This window comes from Amyelois transitella, chromosome 2 (assembly GCF_032362555.1).
Source record: "Amyelois transitella isolate CPQ chromosome 2, ilAmyTran1.1, whole genome shotgun sequence".
NCBI lineage: Eukaryota > Metazoa > Arthropoda > Insecta > Lepidoptera > Pyralidae > Amyelois > Amyelois transitella.
The window spans coordinates 11947165-11961866 of record NC_083505.1 but is presented as its reverse complement, the minus strand read 5'-3'; the positions used below and the strand labels follow the sequence as shown (position 1 = coordinate 11961866).

Genomic DNA, 14702 nt, shown 5'->3' with positions numbered 1-14702 from the left:
GTCAAATAGCTGAACGTGGCCATTCAGTCTTTTCAGGACTGTTGGCTCTGTCTACCCCGCAAGGGATATAGACGTGACCATATACATATATGTAAATGTATTATTTCAGTGTGCAGTAAAGAATTATTTAAGCATTTAGTGTTTTGTCCTGAGGCTTAATGTTATTTGTCGTCAGATTGACCTGGGGTATGAGTGATTCGTGTTAGCAGTCGCGAGTGCGTATTGCGTAATTGCTAATTATACTCGTATTTATTGGTATCTTTGAACGTTCTGTGCCGTGTGGTTCCCGGCACTATTACAAAAAAGAATAGGACCACTCCATCTCTTTCCCATGGATGTCGTAAAAGGCGACTAAGGGATAGGCTTATAAACTTAGGATTCCTCTTTTAGGCGATGGGCTGGCAACCTGTCACTATTTGAATCTCGGTTCTATCATTAAGCCAAATAGCTGAACGTGGCCATTCAGTCTTTTCAAGACTGTTGGCTCTGTCTACCCCGCAAGGGATATAGACGTGATCATATGTCATGTCATGTCATGTCATGTCATGTCATGTCATGTCATGTCATGTTGAACGTTCTTTTGGGCAAGCTTAACATCCCTGTGAACGTTCTTAGGTCCACATTGATTTAAATGTAGAAATTTTTTAAATTTTATTCTTAATTTTATTCGAAATTTTGAATCATTTTTTTCAAATCCAGCCAGTATCGCAAAAGCGAACATTTTTTTTTTTTAAAACGACCACAAATTATTATTTTTTTTTGACATCGAAATTTCGAATCAATTTTTTCAAATCCAGCCAGTATCGCAAAATCGAACATATATTTTTTAAAAAAACGACCACAATTTAGTTTTTTTTTTGACAGCTCTTACGACTACGAGCTACGATCGATCCTGCTTAGCATGCAAGGCCAGTCTGCCTGCGTCTGGCTTACAGAATCGTACACTCGTATATATATACGGCTCAGTTACGTACGTGCACCGCTACCAAACTTTTATCCATGCCAAGTTTCCCCGGCTGTGTTTTTAAATAAAATAAAATTCAGAATAGATGCAATCTCCCGTTGTCAAATGCGGCATCGGTTTTTCGAATACCTGCACGTGAATTGTGCCAGTTACCCGACGATATATTTTCCGTGCGGACATAAATTTGAGAAATGGAGAATTCCTCAGTTCATTCGTCCGCTATAACAACTATGCGTCTCCATTTTCCGAGCTACATTCGGGGTGTATCGGCGAAATTATGTTTATTGAATGCGACGTAATAAAAGTTCATGATGTATTCGAGTAGTTTACGTACGACACATTTTTATACATTTAGGTATAGTAAAATCTTAATGTTTTAAATTGTCTTACATCCTACTAATATTATAAATGCGAAAGTTTGTGATGTCAATATGGATGTTTGTTACTCTTTCACGCAATAACTACTGAACCGATTACGATGAAATTTGGTATGTAGTGAGCTGAAGACCCAAAATAACACATAGGCTAAAAAGTATCCCAGAGTTCCATGCGGACGAAGTCGCGGGCGGCCTCTAGTCGTACATATGTGCATGAAATATATACAAAAACTTAAACAAAGTTTAAGACAACGCCACTGAGCGAACATCGCTCAGGTTAAGTTAATATTTAACGTTATACAAAACGTATACTAGTATAATATTATTTCAAATTAAATTGTCAAGTCACGAAAGCAAAACCCGATGAATAAAATTGTTTTCGTGATAATAGTCCCATCAATTCCCAAAGCCAATCAAATCGAAATATTCCATCTAAAGAGAAAATTTCCAGACCTGCAAATCCTATTTCATCTGCTAATTTCCATTCGGCAATTTCGCCTAAAACCGATGCTTAATCGATTTAACTGCATTTCGATAAATTGGAATCAGAATCAATCATATTACTGCAGAAGACGGAACTCATCTAAATATCTGATTGAAAGTCCAACATCTGAATCCAATCAGTGATTGGTTAGTTTCTTTATAGCATTCTCTGATTGGTTAATTTGTTTTGTATGTAGCAATTTGTGTTTTGTTTTATGTAAATAGCACCATGGTCTCGGGTTCGTTTCCCAGTCAGGTCGTGTTGAAAAAAATACCTATTTACTATTTATTGACTTTGGCTTTGAATTTAAAAGAAATAGTTTATTAATAATATCGTTATCCATACAGTTGAAAGTGGTCTTTCAGTTTTTTTGTTTGGGATTTCTGGCTATCCATCATCTACCCCGTAAACTTGATATGTATATGCATCCTAGCCAAACCGCTGGTTCACTTTTCGTTATTATACTATTTCAAACATAACTATTTTTTTTTTCTTAAAATTTATTTTTATATTCTGATAGCAAAAAAGACAGTGTCTGCAACCTGCTTGTAAAATTTATAAACGGAGAGCATATAAATAAGAAATTATTCTACAGGCCAACAACTAAACCCCAGTCACCTGTGCTTCAAACATAGGTACACACTCGTACAATCGCGCATATATCGCTACCGGGGTAGACTGAGCCAACAGTCTTGAAAAGACTACAGCTGTTCCTACAACTAAATCATATTTTCACCATTAAATCCAGCTACACGTGGCTTTATTTATGAACATCGACTCTACCTATCCCGTAAGGGATAGTCTGTTACGTGTGACCGAAAATACAACAACACTAGAATTTGAAACTAAAAATCATAATGAAATTAGTTCATCTATTTAACTATTACGAGATTTTTATGCGACAGTTTTAAAAAAGTGCCGTGTGGAAAAGGACCACACCATCTCTTTCCCATGGATGTCGTAAAAGGCGACTAAGGGATAGGCTTATAAACGTGAGATTCCTCTTTTATGCGACAGACTAGCAACCTGTCACTATTTTTATCTCAATTCTATCATTAAGCCAAACAACTAAACGAGGCCTATCAGTATTTTTAAGACTGTTGGCTCTGTCTATCCCGCAAGGGATATGGACGTGATTATATGTATGTATGTATGTTTAAAAAAATACAGTATAATGGCGTTAATATCAATTACATATATCTCTTAACAAGCAATAACAGCAATCATAGCCATTAATACAGTAATCTATAATTACGTGCATGGCTATAATTATATGTAATTACTCGTAAGTAACATCTCATTGCAGATCACATGTAATTACGTGGATAATTTTGAGAAATTGAACTACACACCACGATTATAGTGAGACTAAGATTATACTAAAGTACTTATCATAACTAGACGTTTGTATGTACCTTGATCAAATCGGAGACGTTCTGGCAAAAGGTCAAGAGTACCCGAAACCGCCGAGCTTGCATGAAGAGAGTTATGTATGTGGATGAAGCGAAAAATGTATTCAGAGAACGTGGCAAGTGGACAAATGGCTGAAATTTGACATGTATATTGTATGTAGTGCCGTGTGGATCCCAGCACCAATAAAAAAAAGAATAGGACCACTCCATCTCGTTCCCATGGATGTCGTAAAATGAGACTAAGGGATAGGCTTATAAACTTGGGATTCTGCTTTTAGGCGATGGGCTAGCAACCTGTCACTATTTGAATCTCAATCCTATCATCAAGCCAAAAAGCTGAACGTGGCCTATCAGTCCTTTCAAGACTGTTTACCCCACAAGGGATATAGACGTGACTATATGTATGTATGTATGTATTGTATGAAATGTTGAATACCATCATAAAGCCAACGTGGCCCTTTCAGTCTTTTCGAGACTCTTGGTTCTGTCTACCCACAAGGGATGTAGACGTGACTATGTATTTATATTGAACAGCACTAAGAAGGAACTTTCTTAAATTCCCAGAGGAACGCGAAATAAACCAGATTATCCGTATGTCGCAGACTATGATGCGTGTTTAATTACTTAACATTGGATACCATGATTTTACTACAATTAAATACTACAGTTCAATAGCGCAACTAAAAAAGCGTCGACACAAACTACACTGCAATATTACTTACAACAACATCAATTTAGTGCAACATTATCCGCAATTGAACTGCAAAAATCACAACGGTTCCAATTTCAAATCCAGTTAGTTATAATAACCTAGTCACGATACCGTTATGCGCATGATCCATAGCGATAATTACGCTACTGCCGGTGCCAATGAGTTATGGATCATCCTCTTTAATTGACGGGGCTAAAGGTCAATGACCAATGATTTTGACCACACAAGTGAATTTAGATTTTTGAAGATTTGTTTGATGAATTTTAAGTATTTAAGTGCCCACATTAGACATCCTAATTTTTCAATCACAATACACATAAAAACTAGTTAACACGAAAAAAAACAAAAATATAACTCGTTATTTACAAATGGTTAATTAAAAGGCATCGGATACCTCGCGTAGGAATTAAAATTGTTATATTTTTAAACACAGCTTTGATAAAAACAGGTCTTAACTATTGTTAAATTAAATAATAGGAGGTTCTCATATTTGTTTCTGTTACTGAATAATACTTTGCTAGAATACGCAGGGTATTTATAACTCAATATTTATTATGTGTGGTTCCCGTCACCAATAAAAAAATAGAATAAGACCACTCCGTCTCGTTCCCATGAATGTCGTAAAAGGCGACTAAGGGATAGGTTTATAAACTTGTGATTCTTCTTTTAGGCGATGGGCTAGCGACCTGGCACTATTTGAATCTCAATTCTATCATTAAGCCAAACAGCTAAACGTGGCTTATCAGTCTTTAAAGGCTATTGGCTCTGTCTGCCCCGCAAGGGATATAGACGTGATTATACATATGTATGTTTATATGTATTATACATTTGTTAATATTGTATTGAATCTCCTCTTATAATTACGCTTAACTATTATATGTATGAACAAGAATTTTCTGTACAGTCATCTATCAAAAATTCATGAGATCAAGACGACACAAGTTCAACCATGTTTAATTTATTAATCGTCGGCTCTGTGCCCACAACAGCTGTGTTATAATTAAAAAATACGAGACATCGCGGGTAGCGTTAATTTAAACATTTGTACGAGTGAAATGTGGCCGGACGAGTCGGTTGTATGATAATGTATGAATCAGCCAGGTGGGATGAGACGGAGACCCGCTAAGGCGAAACTGGTTGGGGAGTGGCACAAGTCACAAGCGATTCGACGGCCTCTGTGGCGCAGCGGTTGTACGCTTGTCTGTGACGCCGGAGGGCCCGGGTTCAAATCCGGCATGATGAGAAACGAACTTTTTCCGATTGGCCTGGGTCTTGGATGTTTATCTATATAAGTATTTATTATAAAATACACAAGTATCGTATCGTAAGTAGGTACTTATTTCGAGGCTTAGGTACTTTAGCTGTGTAATTTGTCCTGTATATATTTATTTATTTAGTCATATCTCTGTAAGTTTCAGATCGTAGAAATTGGAATAATATGTATGTTAAAAATGACAAATTGTTTTTGAATCTGTTGTGACTGTGTTCTAAAGACGACACTTCCTTCTCTTTTACTCTTATACTAATGCACATACACTTCAGTCTTAAAATTCATCGGGAACATCCTATGTACACGACGGAAGACAAAACAAAAAGACATTACATTATATATACATTGTACATATTCTTCTAAATCAAATGACTGTTTTCTGTTTTTTTATTAATTTTTTTTTTTTATTTGCAATAAAGAGTTTAAAAAACAAACATATTCTTGTGACTTGTACCAAACGCCGTTGTCAAGTTGTCGCACGGCTCAGATCAAGATAATAAGTATTTGTGTGTTCTTTTACTACTTACACAAATCGTGAATGATCAATGTTTATATATTTTTATTTTACGGTTATTATCGTGCAGTTCTTGTGGGAAAAGTTCTTTCATTAGCAAAAAATAATGTCTCTCATTGCTCGGACATAGTTTGTTATCTGCAATGACAGGATAAAATACTGATAATTGAGTTTAAGTCCTTCGTATGAGAACCATTACTATGATACGTGTGCAAAAAATACACCAGAAGATGTTTATATATACATATAATCATAAACATAAAATCACGCCTTTTTTCCCGGAGGAGAAGGCAGAGACTACATCTTTCCACTTGCTACGATCTCTGCATACTTCTTTCGCTTCATCCACATTCAAAACCCTCTTCATGTAGGTAATCTCAACGGTTTCGGGTACTCTTGACCTGACCTTTTGCCAGGACGTCCTTAATTTGATCAAGATACGTTCGTCTAGGCCTTCCCACTCCGACCTTTCCCTCCACACTCTTCTTATATATAAAATGACATATTTGTCAAATTCTTGTTCTTCTTTTGCCAAATTTTATTTGCGAAATATGATATTAATAAATAACATTTTAGTTAAGTAACTAAGTGAAAATACAACAATAAAGTGTTTTTATTTAGTTAAGTACATGTCACGTCTTAATATTTAACATACAGACAGGGTCTAATAGCACAAGAATCGCCCCTATTCTTTGCCCCGACCATTTTGTCGTACTTTGTCGGATTCTTCAGTGCGCGAACAACTTTATAACCCTTGCGTGCAAAACTTACACTCGGGAAGAATTCGACCCTTTAACCCTATTCATGCCGCGAGCATTTTTGTACATTTCGCGCTCCACATTATTTTACCACAGAATTATTATTAAGACCATAGAAATAGGTACAATAGAAATTCCATATAACACTTGAAAAATGAAAAAAAAAAACTAATTTCAAACTATGATTCGAAACGTCCGAGATGATATAAAGGTACGTTGCGTGCGCGTTTAATACCTGTAGTGTTGATACATACAAACATCTAATCACGTCTTTATTCCTTGCGGAGTAGACAGAGTTCAGCTGTTTGTCTTAAAAGTAGTAGTGGCGTAGTATTTACAAACTAAAAAAAAAAAAAAAAATTGAGATAAAAAAAAATCCTGATAATATGTTATCACTTGCGACGTCTAGCATTTTTGGTTACGTAAACAAAACTCATACGGTATTTCTTAGTTAATTTTAATTATGAAGCAAGAAACAAAAAAAAATATATAAAGCAACCGGCGCATTCATCATATCAAGTGAAAGAATTCGTATCCTATTCAGGCCGGAGGCGAAAAAAGGGCCCTCAATTTGCGTACATTTTTCAGACCAGCAACCGAGCAATATTCCGTGATGAATAGTCCAGGCGGTGCCGGGCCTAGCAGTGTTTCGCACCGGGGCACAGGACACAGATGGATCCCCCCGTTAATTACTTTTTTGTTCTCACGAGTACCTACTTTCTTTTTGTACTAGTACTCTCTATCTTGATATGATGTTCGTTTTCAAGTTTCTGCCATTTTTATTTTCAGGGTATATAATTGGTGTAATATTAGGTAACTCCAATTAAATAAAATTAAATCGTCTTTGTTTGTTCTGATTATTTTTCACATCAGCATTAATACATTACTAAAAAGAGAGTTTTTTTATTAATATATATTTAATACATTGTTGTCTAAATATAAAGCGACTATTATTGAATGCTTAAATCATGACATTTACTACTTACACTCTGTTTTTAAAGATAATTAATTACATCCAAAACAATTACCAAAAATCATATAATTTGGGCTATATCTTGCTCGTACGACGATCACAGTCGTGTTAATACGTATTCTTTCACACATTCATTATTTGACCTTAAAAAATTCGGCGCCCCCATTTGTTCTCTGCCCGGGGCACACGACCCAGTTTTCCCTTGATCCGGGGAAAAGTCCAGGGGCTGAAGTGCCACGTCATTCTTTTATATTGCCAGCTTTATTTTGGTGCCTACTAATGAGCCCGTCTAATGGTGGGAAACCCTTCCGTGATATTAAGTCAGTGGAAATTATGTTTGCTAATGAGAATAGATGACTGTCTCTCTTTTTGTGCCTTAATAAACATATAAGGTTTTGACGGTTAAGATTTTAATATGAAGTAGATCCGTCACGGAATAGATAGCAATACTGCCGCCGTAGTATGGTACGCGCGATGACGTTTTTATCGCGCGAAATACCATCGCTGTTTCGCTTTTTATTATGACGGGAATCGAGACAGCGATAGTTTGTCGCGCGATACTACAGAAGATGGTTAAATTGCGAAATTGAACTCTCTACGCGCAATTTTATAAGTCAGTCTAGAGAAAGGCTTATAAATTAATTTTTTTAGACGACGATGTAGCTAACTGTTACTTTCTCTGAATCTTATTTGTATCATGCATAACGTGACCTTTATTTAAGTCTTGCGGAAAATAACTCTGTCTTAAATTTAAGAGATAAGGACGTGAAACATTAAGTATGTTTAGTCATAGCCCAAAAGTTAGGTCGCCCAAAAGCACCTTCCCTTTGGCGCTTACCTTTCCCAGGTTCATATCCTTGATAGAGGCGTCATCTTACTTATTGCTAATTGAATAGAAGTAATTTGCCGTGTGGTTTTCGACACTTTACAATAAAACCACTCCCTATTTTTCCAATGGATGTAGTAAAAGTCTCTTGTAGGCTATGGACTAGCAACCTGTCAGAATCTCAGAAAGTTAGAATCTCAATTCCAATATAAAGCCAAACAGCTGAACGTGGCCCTTCAGTCTTGTCAAGACCGTTGGCACTGTCTACCCCGCAAGAGATGTAGACGTGATTATATGTTGAAAACGAGTAATAACCATCTTTTTCCTTGCTTCCAGATCTCTACAGCATCCGAGGTTGAGAAGTGACGGAGACTGAACCCTCAGCTATGCAAAGTAAGAAATTTTAACTACTATTAATAAGCGATTTAATACCATACCGCTAACATTAATTGAATGAAATTACCCCTATGCTCATGCGAACCTAGAACTTGTAGTTAAAAACTTTAGTAGAAAAAAATGTTACCTACATAATGCATACATATGGTCACGTCTACATCCCTTGCGGGGTAGACAAAGCCAACAGTCCTGAAAACACTGAATGGCCACGTTCAGCTATTTGGCATAATGATAGAATTGAGATTCAAATAGTGACAGGTTGCTAACCCATGCCTAAAAAAGAATCCAAAGTTTTTAAGCCTATCCCTTAGTCGCCTTTTACGACATCCATGGGAAAGAGATGGAGTGGTCCTATTCTTTTTTGTATTGGTGCCGGGAACCACACAAAAATATTACCTTTGTTATTTAATTATCTTGTCTCACTCATCACTCATACGTAAATTATTTATACTTATTTATTTCTCTATACGGTTTTCGGAAAAATAACATACAGACAATGTAATCTCTACATTGCATATATTTTCAGGGCAAGATTGAAAAGGCATTATTTAAACTTGCATTTGCTTAACTTCATCTTTTTTATTTCACAATTTTTTTCTACATACACATAGGGTAAAACTAGGTAAAACGCCTCAGTTGACAAAACGCCCTACTCACTTATTACGCACACAAACAAAGCTATGCGCGCTACCACTGAGACGCGAGTAGCCACTAGTCGCCCGACAACATGGCTGCAATGCACGCGTGATTTCTCCGTCAGATTAGAAAATATTGATAAATAATGTTTTTTTGCGTCGAAATAATTTGTGGTAAGTTGCAAATGTTTTCATAAATATTGATTGCTGTTATAGTTGTGTTGAATTGACCTATACTGCTGTAAATACACATTAATAGGCTATATTGTTTTGTTGCAGTCAGCGTTATGACCTGGAAATTGCGACCTTAAGTGTGATGGGGCATATTAAAAATCAAATTTGAAAAAATGCCCCACTACTCATTTTATAAAATGCCCCAGTATCTAAACAACATAAAAATGAACGATGTTTTTGAACGAACTATTTGACAATGTATCTAAGCCAGGACCATCATCAGTGAAAGCGGTTATTATGTCTAAAACACCTCAGAAAGACGAATCGTCCGAAACTCAAGAAACACCTACCAAGCTTTTAAGTACGATTCATCCAGTTCCCGTACTGTCTGCAAAGAGAAAACAAAAAGCTATTGTCCTTACGTCTACAGGAAATATTGAGAAAAGAAAACCAAAAGTTTAACCTAAAGAAAAAGTCTTAACCAAAAAAGCAAAAGGAAAAAAGACTGGAGAGATAAAAGCAACTAAGAATAAAGATCCCGATATGACGGATATTTCTGAAGACGAAAACACAGATCAAGCTAAAAATCTTAAAAAAAAACAATCAAGAGCACAGAAAGGAAAATCAGGGAAAGCAAAGGGTATATGTGAATATAATAAGTCAAATGGGTCTGAAAATTAAACCTCTGAGAATGATCAAATTCAAACATTTATACAGGCTAAAAGAGTCAAGAAAATAATATTTGAAAAAACAAGAAGCGATAAAAGTAATAAAAAACAAGATGCCGCCAATATATCAGAAAATGATGACTCAATGATCAAGATGATACAAGTAAGAAATCTAAAATTGAACATATACAAAAAAGCCAAAGATAGGTTAGATAAAAAAAGTAGTTTATTCGTCGTCTTCTGAGTAAGTACAAGAAATGGATGATGAAGTTAGTACGTCTGAAGAAGAAAGACTTGGATGAAAACAAGTGCAGAATTAGAATTAGAATTAGAATAGAATTGTGGACAAAAAGCTAAGAGGGAAGCTATGAAGAAAAAAAGCTACTAATTCTCTTCTTTTTTTACTATAATTTTCTTTTTGATATTTTTGTAACCTGGTTTATTTCATTAGAAAACTGCAAAGCTTTTATTTTATGTTAAAAAGTTGTTTATTTATCGTTAATGGTATGGTTCAAATTTTTTTTAATTATCTCAGTATCATAAGTACTTCAATTAATGTAAGATTTTAAAGACTGATGGAAGATATACCTAATGTATGAGCCCCAATATTTGTGTTTAGTCAAAAGACGTTGTTATTTTCATTTTTTGATTTAATTTACGCACACAAACAATCACTGGGGCATTTTTTATAAGCCGGGGCATTTTATAATACGAGTGAGGCATATTAGCTGATAGGTGCTTTACAAAACGCCCCACCTAAGGTTTTTTTTTTTATTATTATTATTTAAGTAAGTAACGTTCCTATTAGATTAAGATGTTGTCATAACATTATCAAAATGCTAAATATTGATCCTAAATAAAGATCTCTAACATATCTTTTACCATTTTTGTTTTATTTGATTTTCAAATAAAGTGGGGCATATTACCCAGTTTTACCCTACATATTATCACGGCCTTAGCCTTTACGGGGTTGACGAAACAAATAAATCACGTCTTTAGTTAGACAGAGCTAAAAATTCAAAAAGACTGCAAAGCCACATTCAGTAAGTACTATGGCATAATGATGAAATTGAGATTTTTTATTACCTAAATAAATGAATAACATCCACGTAAATTCATAAGCGTTATTACATTAAAAAAAAAGTTAATAAAAAAACGGCCATCTATTTAATCTAATATACAAAACACGAACGTAACCCTGACAATATCAAAAGAAATGAGCTAAATAAAAAGGGTGCTCCACTGAATGTGATACGATACGCCTCGCAATGATTCCGAATCCATCCCCAAGAGTGGCTGTATGTATAATGTTATTCCAAATTTATTCTGTTCAGAGTGTACATTGAATACTGTTACGTATTGTAAATAGATTCAGGATGACCACTTAACTAGAGAAAATAGAGAAGAATTGTAATAATATTCTTTGTCGTACATAACAGTTTTCTTAAAATGATTATCATGTCTGTTTACATACAAAAGAAAATGGTGAGCGTATTTTTAACTGATTTTAAACTTTTGCGTTGCATTATACTATTTAATCAGTAAGCTAAACAGCTGGTTAATAAAAAATAACCTTCAATGACAATGTCATAATATAAATCTGTACAAAAAATATATATATCCTTAAAAAAATACACGTAGTTGCTAAAGTTAGTTATAACAAAAAGCTCATATTATGTAATAATAACTACTCAATATTGGGACAAAGGTAAGAGTTAATTTAAAATCAAGTAAAAAATGAATGGAATTCTTGTAATTGTATCAATACTTATAAACGCTTGACAAAATATGAAATAAACACATTAACACTTACCAGTGACATACAAGGACAGATATTGGTAACAAAAAACAACGTGTCAATACGAAGAACAAGAAATGCGCATTAATTCGACGCGTGCGCAGTTTTGACGCGGAACGCATGCGAAATGTTGTCTCGTCATTCGATCGTCTTGTCAATTTGAGGAAATAAATTTTTTGTATGTTTGTAATGCGATAACTTTCAAACCGTAGGTCTGATTTTGATGAAATTTAAAATATGTTTAGTCATGTCAATGGATGTCAACAGTCACCATAAGCTTAAAAAAATAATTTTCATAAAAAGATTGCGGATAAAGCAAACGAAGTTTAGTTATTTAGTACATTTAGTCCCTGCCTACTTCTTCGGAAAAGGGGTATGATTTTTTAATAAATCGTATAAAAAAAAATCGGTAGCATTATAGTAAGTTATTGCTTCTACTTCTTATATATACCAACTGATAATCCACTTTGTTATGTGTCAGTTTGCAGTTAAGATATTTTGCATTTTGCATATTTTCTCATCGTTATATACTCGTAAATACAATGCGTAATTACCTTAGCAAATATGAACAATAACCGAACCGTCTGAACAATGAACGAGTATTGTGACCACAAGAAAATTCTACATTAGTGCCGGTCACGCGCGGAACTGATGCTTTGAAATGGCACTAGTGAGCCAAAATTTTGCATCTGAATATTTTTAAAACTCTATCCTAAATTTATCATTCATACAAATATCATGTGTTTATATCTAACGGGCTTGATAAAAGCTATAGTCACTAGAGTCAAAGGGACTTTGGTCAGCCAACGAATTAAAATAGTTTCAACTGTTCAGCCGTAAAAACGTTACAAAACAAACATACAAACATTTGGTCACGTCTATATCCCTTGCGGGGTAGACACAGCCAACAGTCTTAAAAAGACTGAATGGCCACGTTCAGCTTAATGATAGAATTGAGATTCAAATAGTGACAGGCTGTTAACCCATCGCCTAAAACAGAATCCCACGTTTGTAAGCCTATCCCTTAGTCGCCTTTTACGACATCCATGGAAAAGAGATGGTGCCGGGAACTACACGGCACTGCAGATATCAAAAATGTTACAGATAGACAAATCTATTAATATTAGTACGGAATTATAGATTCATCAGTCATAAAATGTAACTAGGAATACATACTTATGTGTCTAACTTTCACTGTACATATTTTCGTCGGACCAATTTGAATAAAGTCACGCGTGAAGGGAAACGAATCGTATGTTTTACAAAAAGCATTTTTAGTGTCACCAGATTTTAAGTTGAAAACTGGGAAATATGGATTTTTCTTTACTTGCAGGTTTAACGTAACTGCACACTTTAATAACCCAAAAACCACTTATAATAATTAATATCTCGAAAAATAACAAACAGTCATTCAGAAAAATTATGCCTTCAATTTTGAATTGAAATTGAAATCAAATATACTTCATTGATTGCAACGCTGTTCAAGAAAAAAAAATACAATTAAGTGCTCTGTAAAAAAATCTATCTTGGAAATACAAAATAATATAAAAAAGTTTATCTAAAGAATTCCAGTTTTATTCATTTCTTTTTCAAAAACTTACTAACTAACGGAAAATTATAACAAAAACTTGAATCTTCTTTATAATTAAATCCGGAAAAAATACAAAATTGAACAATCATGGTGACACTACAAAGTCTCGATACGCCTGTGGTTCTTTAACTTCCAACGTCTTTGTTCAAAGTTTTGAAATGTTTTCTCCTTTTGTTGCCAATACATTTACGTACAAGAGTTTATATTTAACTTCGTTTGTTGTGTAATTATGTCCATGTTTTATGGACAACGAGCTATTATTTTGGTTTGAAATTTTGCAAGTACTCGTAATTATCGTCAAGTTGCACTTAAATTGTAATGCGGGGGTGAAATAGGCTAGTATTTAAATTTTTACTGATGTGAAACACAATTTGTAAGTATGCTTTTGTAGTCCTGACATAGCTGATTGTTCGTTTTTAACGTAGCGATCTTAAGACTTCGTAAAAAAATATACAAATAGTATTTGAATATTTTTTTATAACGAAATGAAATCTGTATGTTTTCAAATAAGTATACAAGGTATCACTTATAATTTAATTGACTTTCGCTACAAAGCGCAAGCACAGTTACACAGTTTTAATTAAAAATTATGTCATCACTTATTGCATTAACATCAAACATATATACAAACATAAAAAAAACATGCTATCATTCATTTATTTTGGGGATTAAACCAGCTTTAACATAAAATAAATGTGACTTACATAAATATAATGAACTACCCACATCAAAGGAATGACCCACCACACATTTTAGCAACATACAGCATCATCCGGAAGTTCCTGGTACAAGTTTGTATCAACGCATAACTCTTTCAGAAATACTTCAGTCAACTATGTACGTACAGTTGCGGAGATATGTTGACTATTTGCAGCCTTTGCCGAGTTTAGGATAACCACGTGGTTTCTGGCAGCGCCGTGTGGTTTTCGGCACTTTAGAATAGAACCATATGTTTCCCATGGATGTCGTAAAAGGCGACTAAGTAATATGCTTTATAAACTTGGGATTCCTCTTGTAGGCGATGGGCTAACAACCTGCCATTATTTGAATGTCAATTTCATCATAAAGTCATACAGCTGAACGTTGCCTTTCAGTCTTAACAAGACTGTTGGCTCTGTCTTCCCCGTTAGGGATATACCTATACGTGGCT

At 34.6% G+C, this 14702-nt stretch overlaps 1 non-coding gene across 1 annotated transcript in view; it reads left to right on the top strand.

The window, feature by feature from the left end:
- The window catches only part of LOC106128976 (uncharacterized), a 236592-nt gene that overhangs the window by 92286 nt on the left and 129604 nt on the right, over positions 1–14702 (top strand). The window contains exon 3 of the transcript XR_009656993.1: positions 8627–8683. This is a non-coding gene — a transcript (uncharacterized LOC106128976). The remainder of the gene's footprint in view (positions 1–8626; positions 8684–14702) is intronic.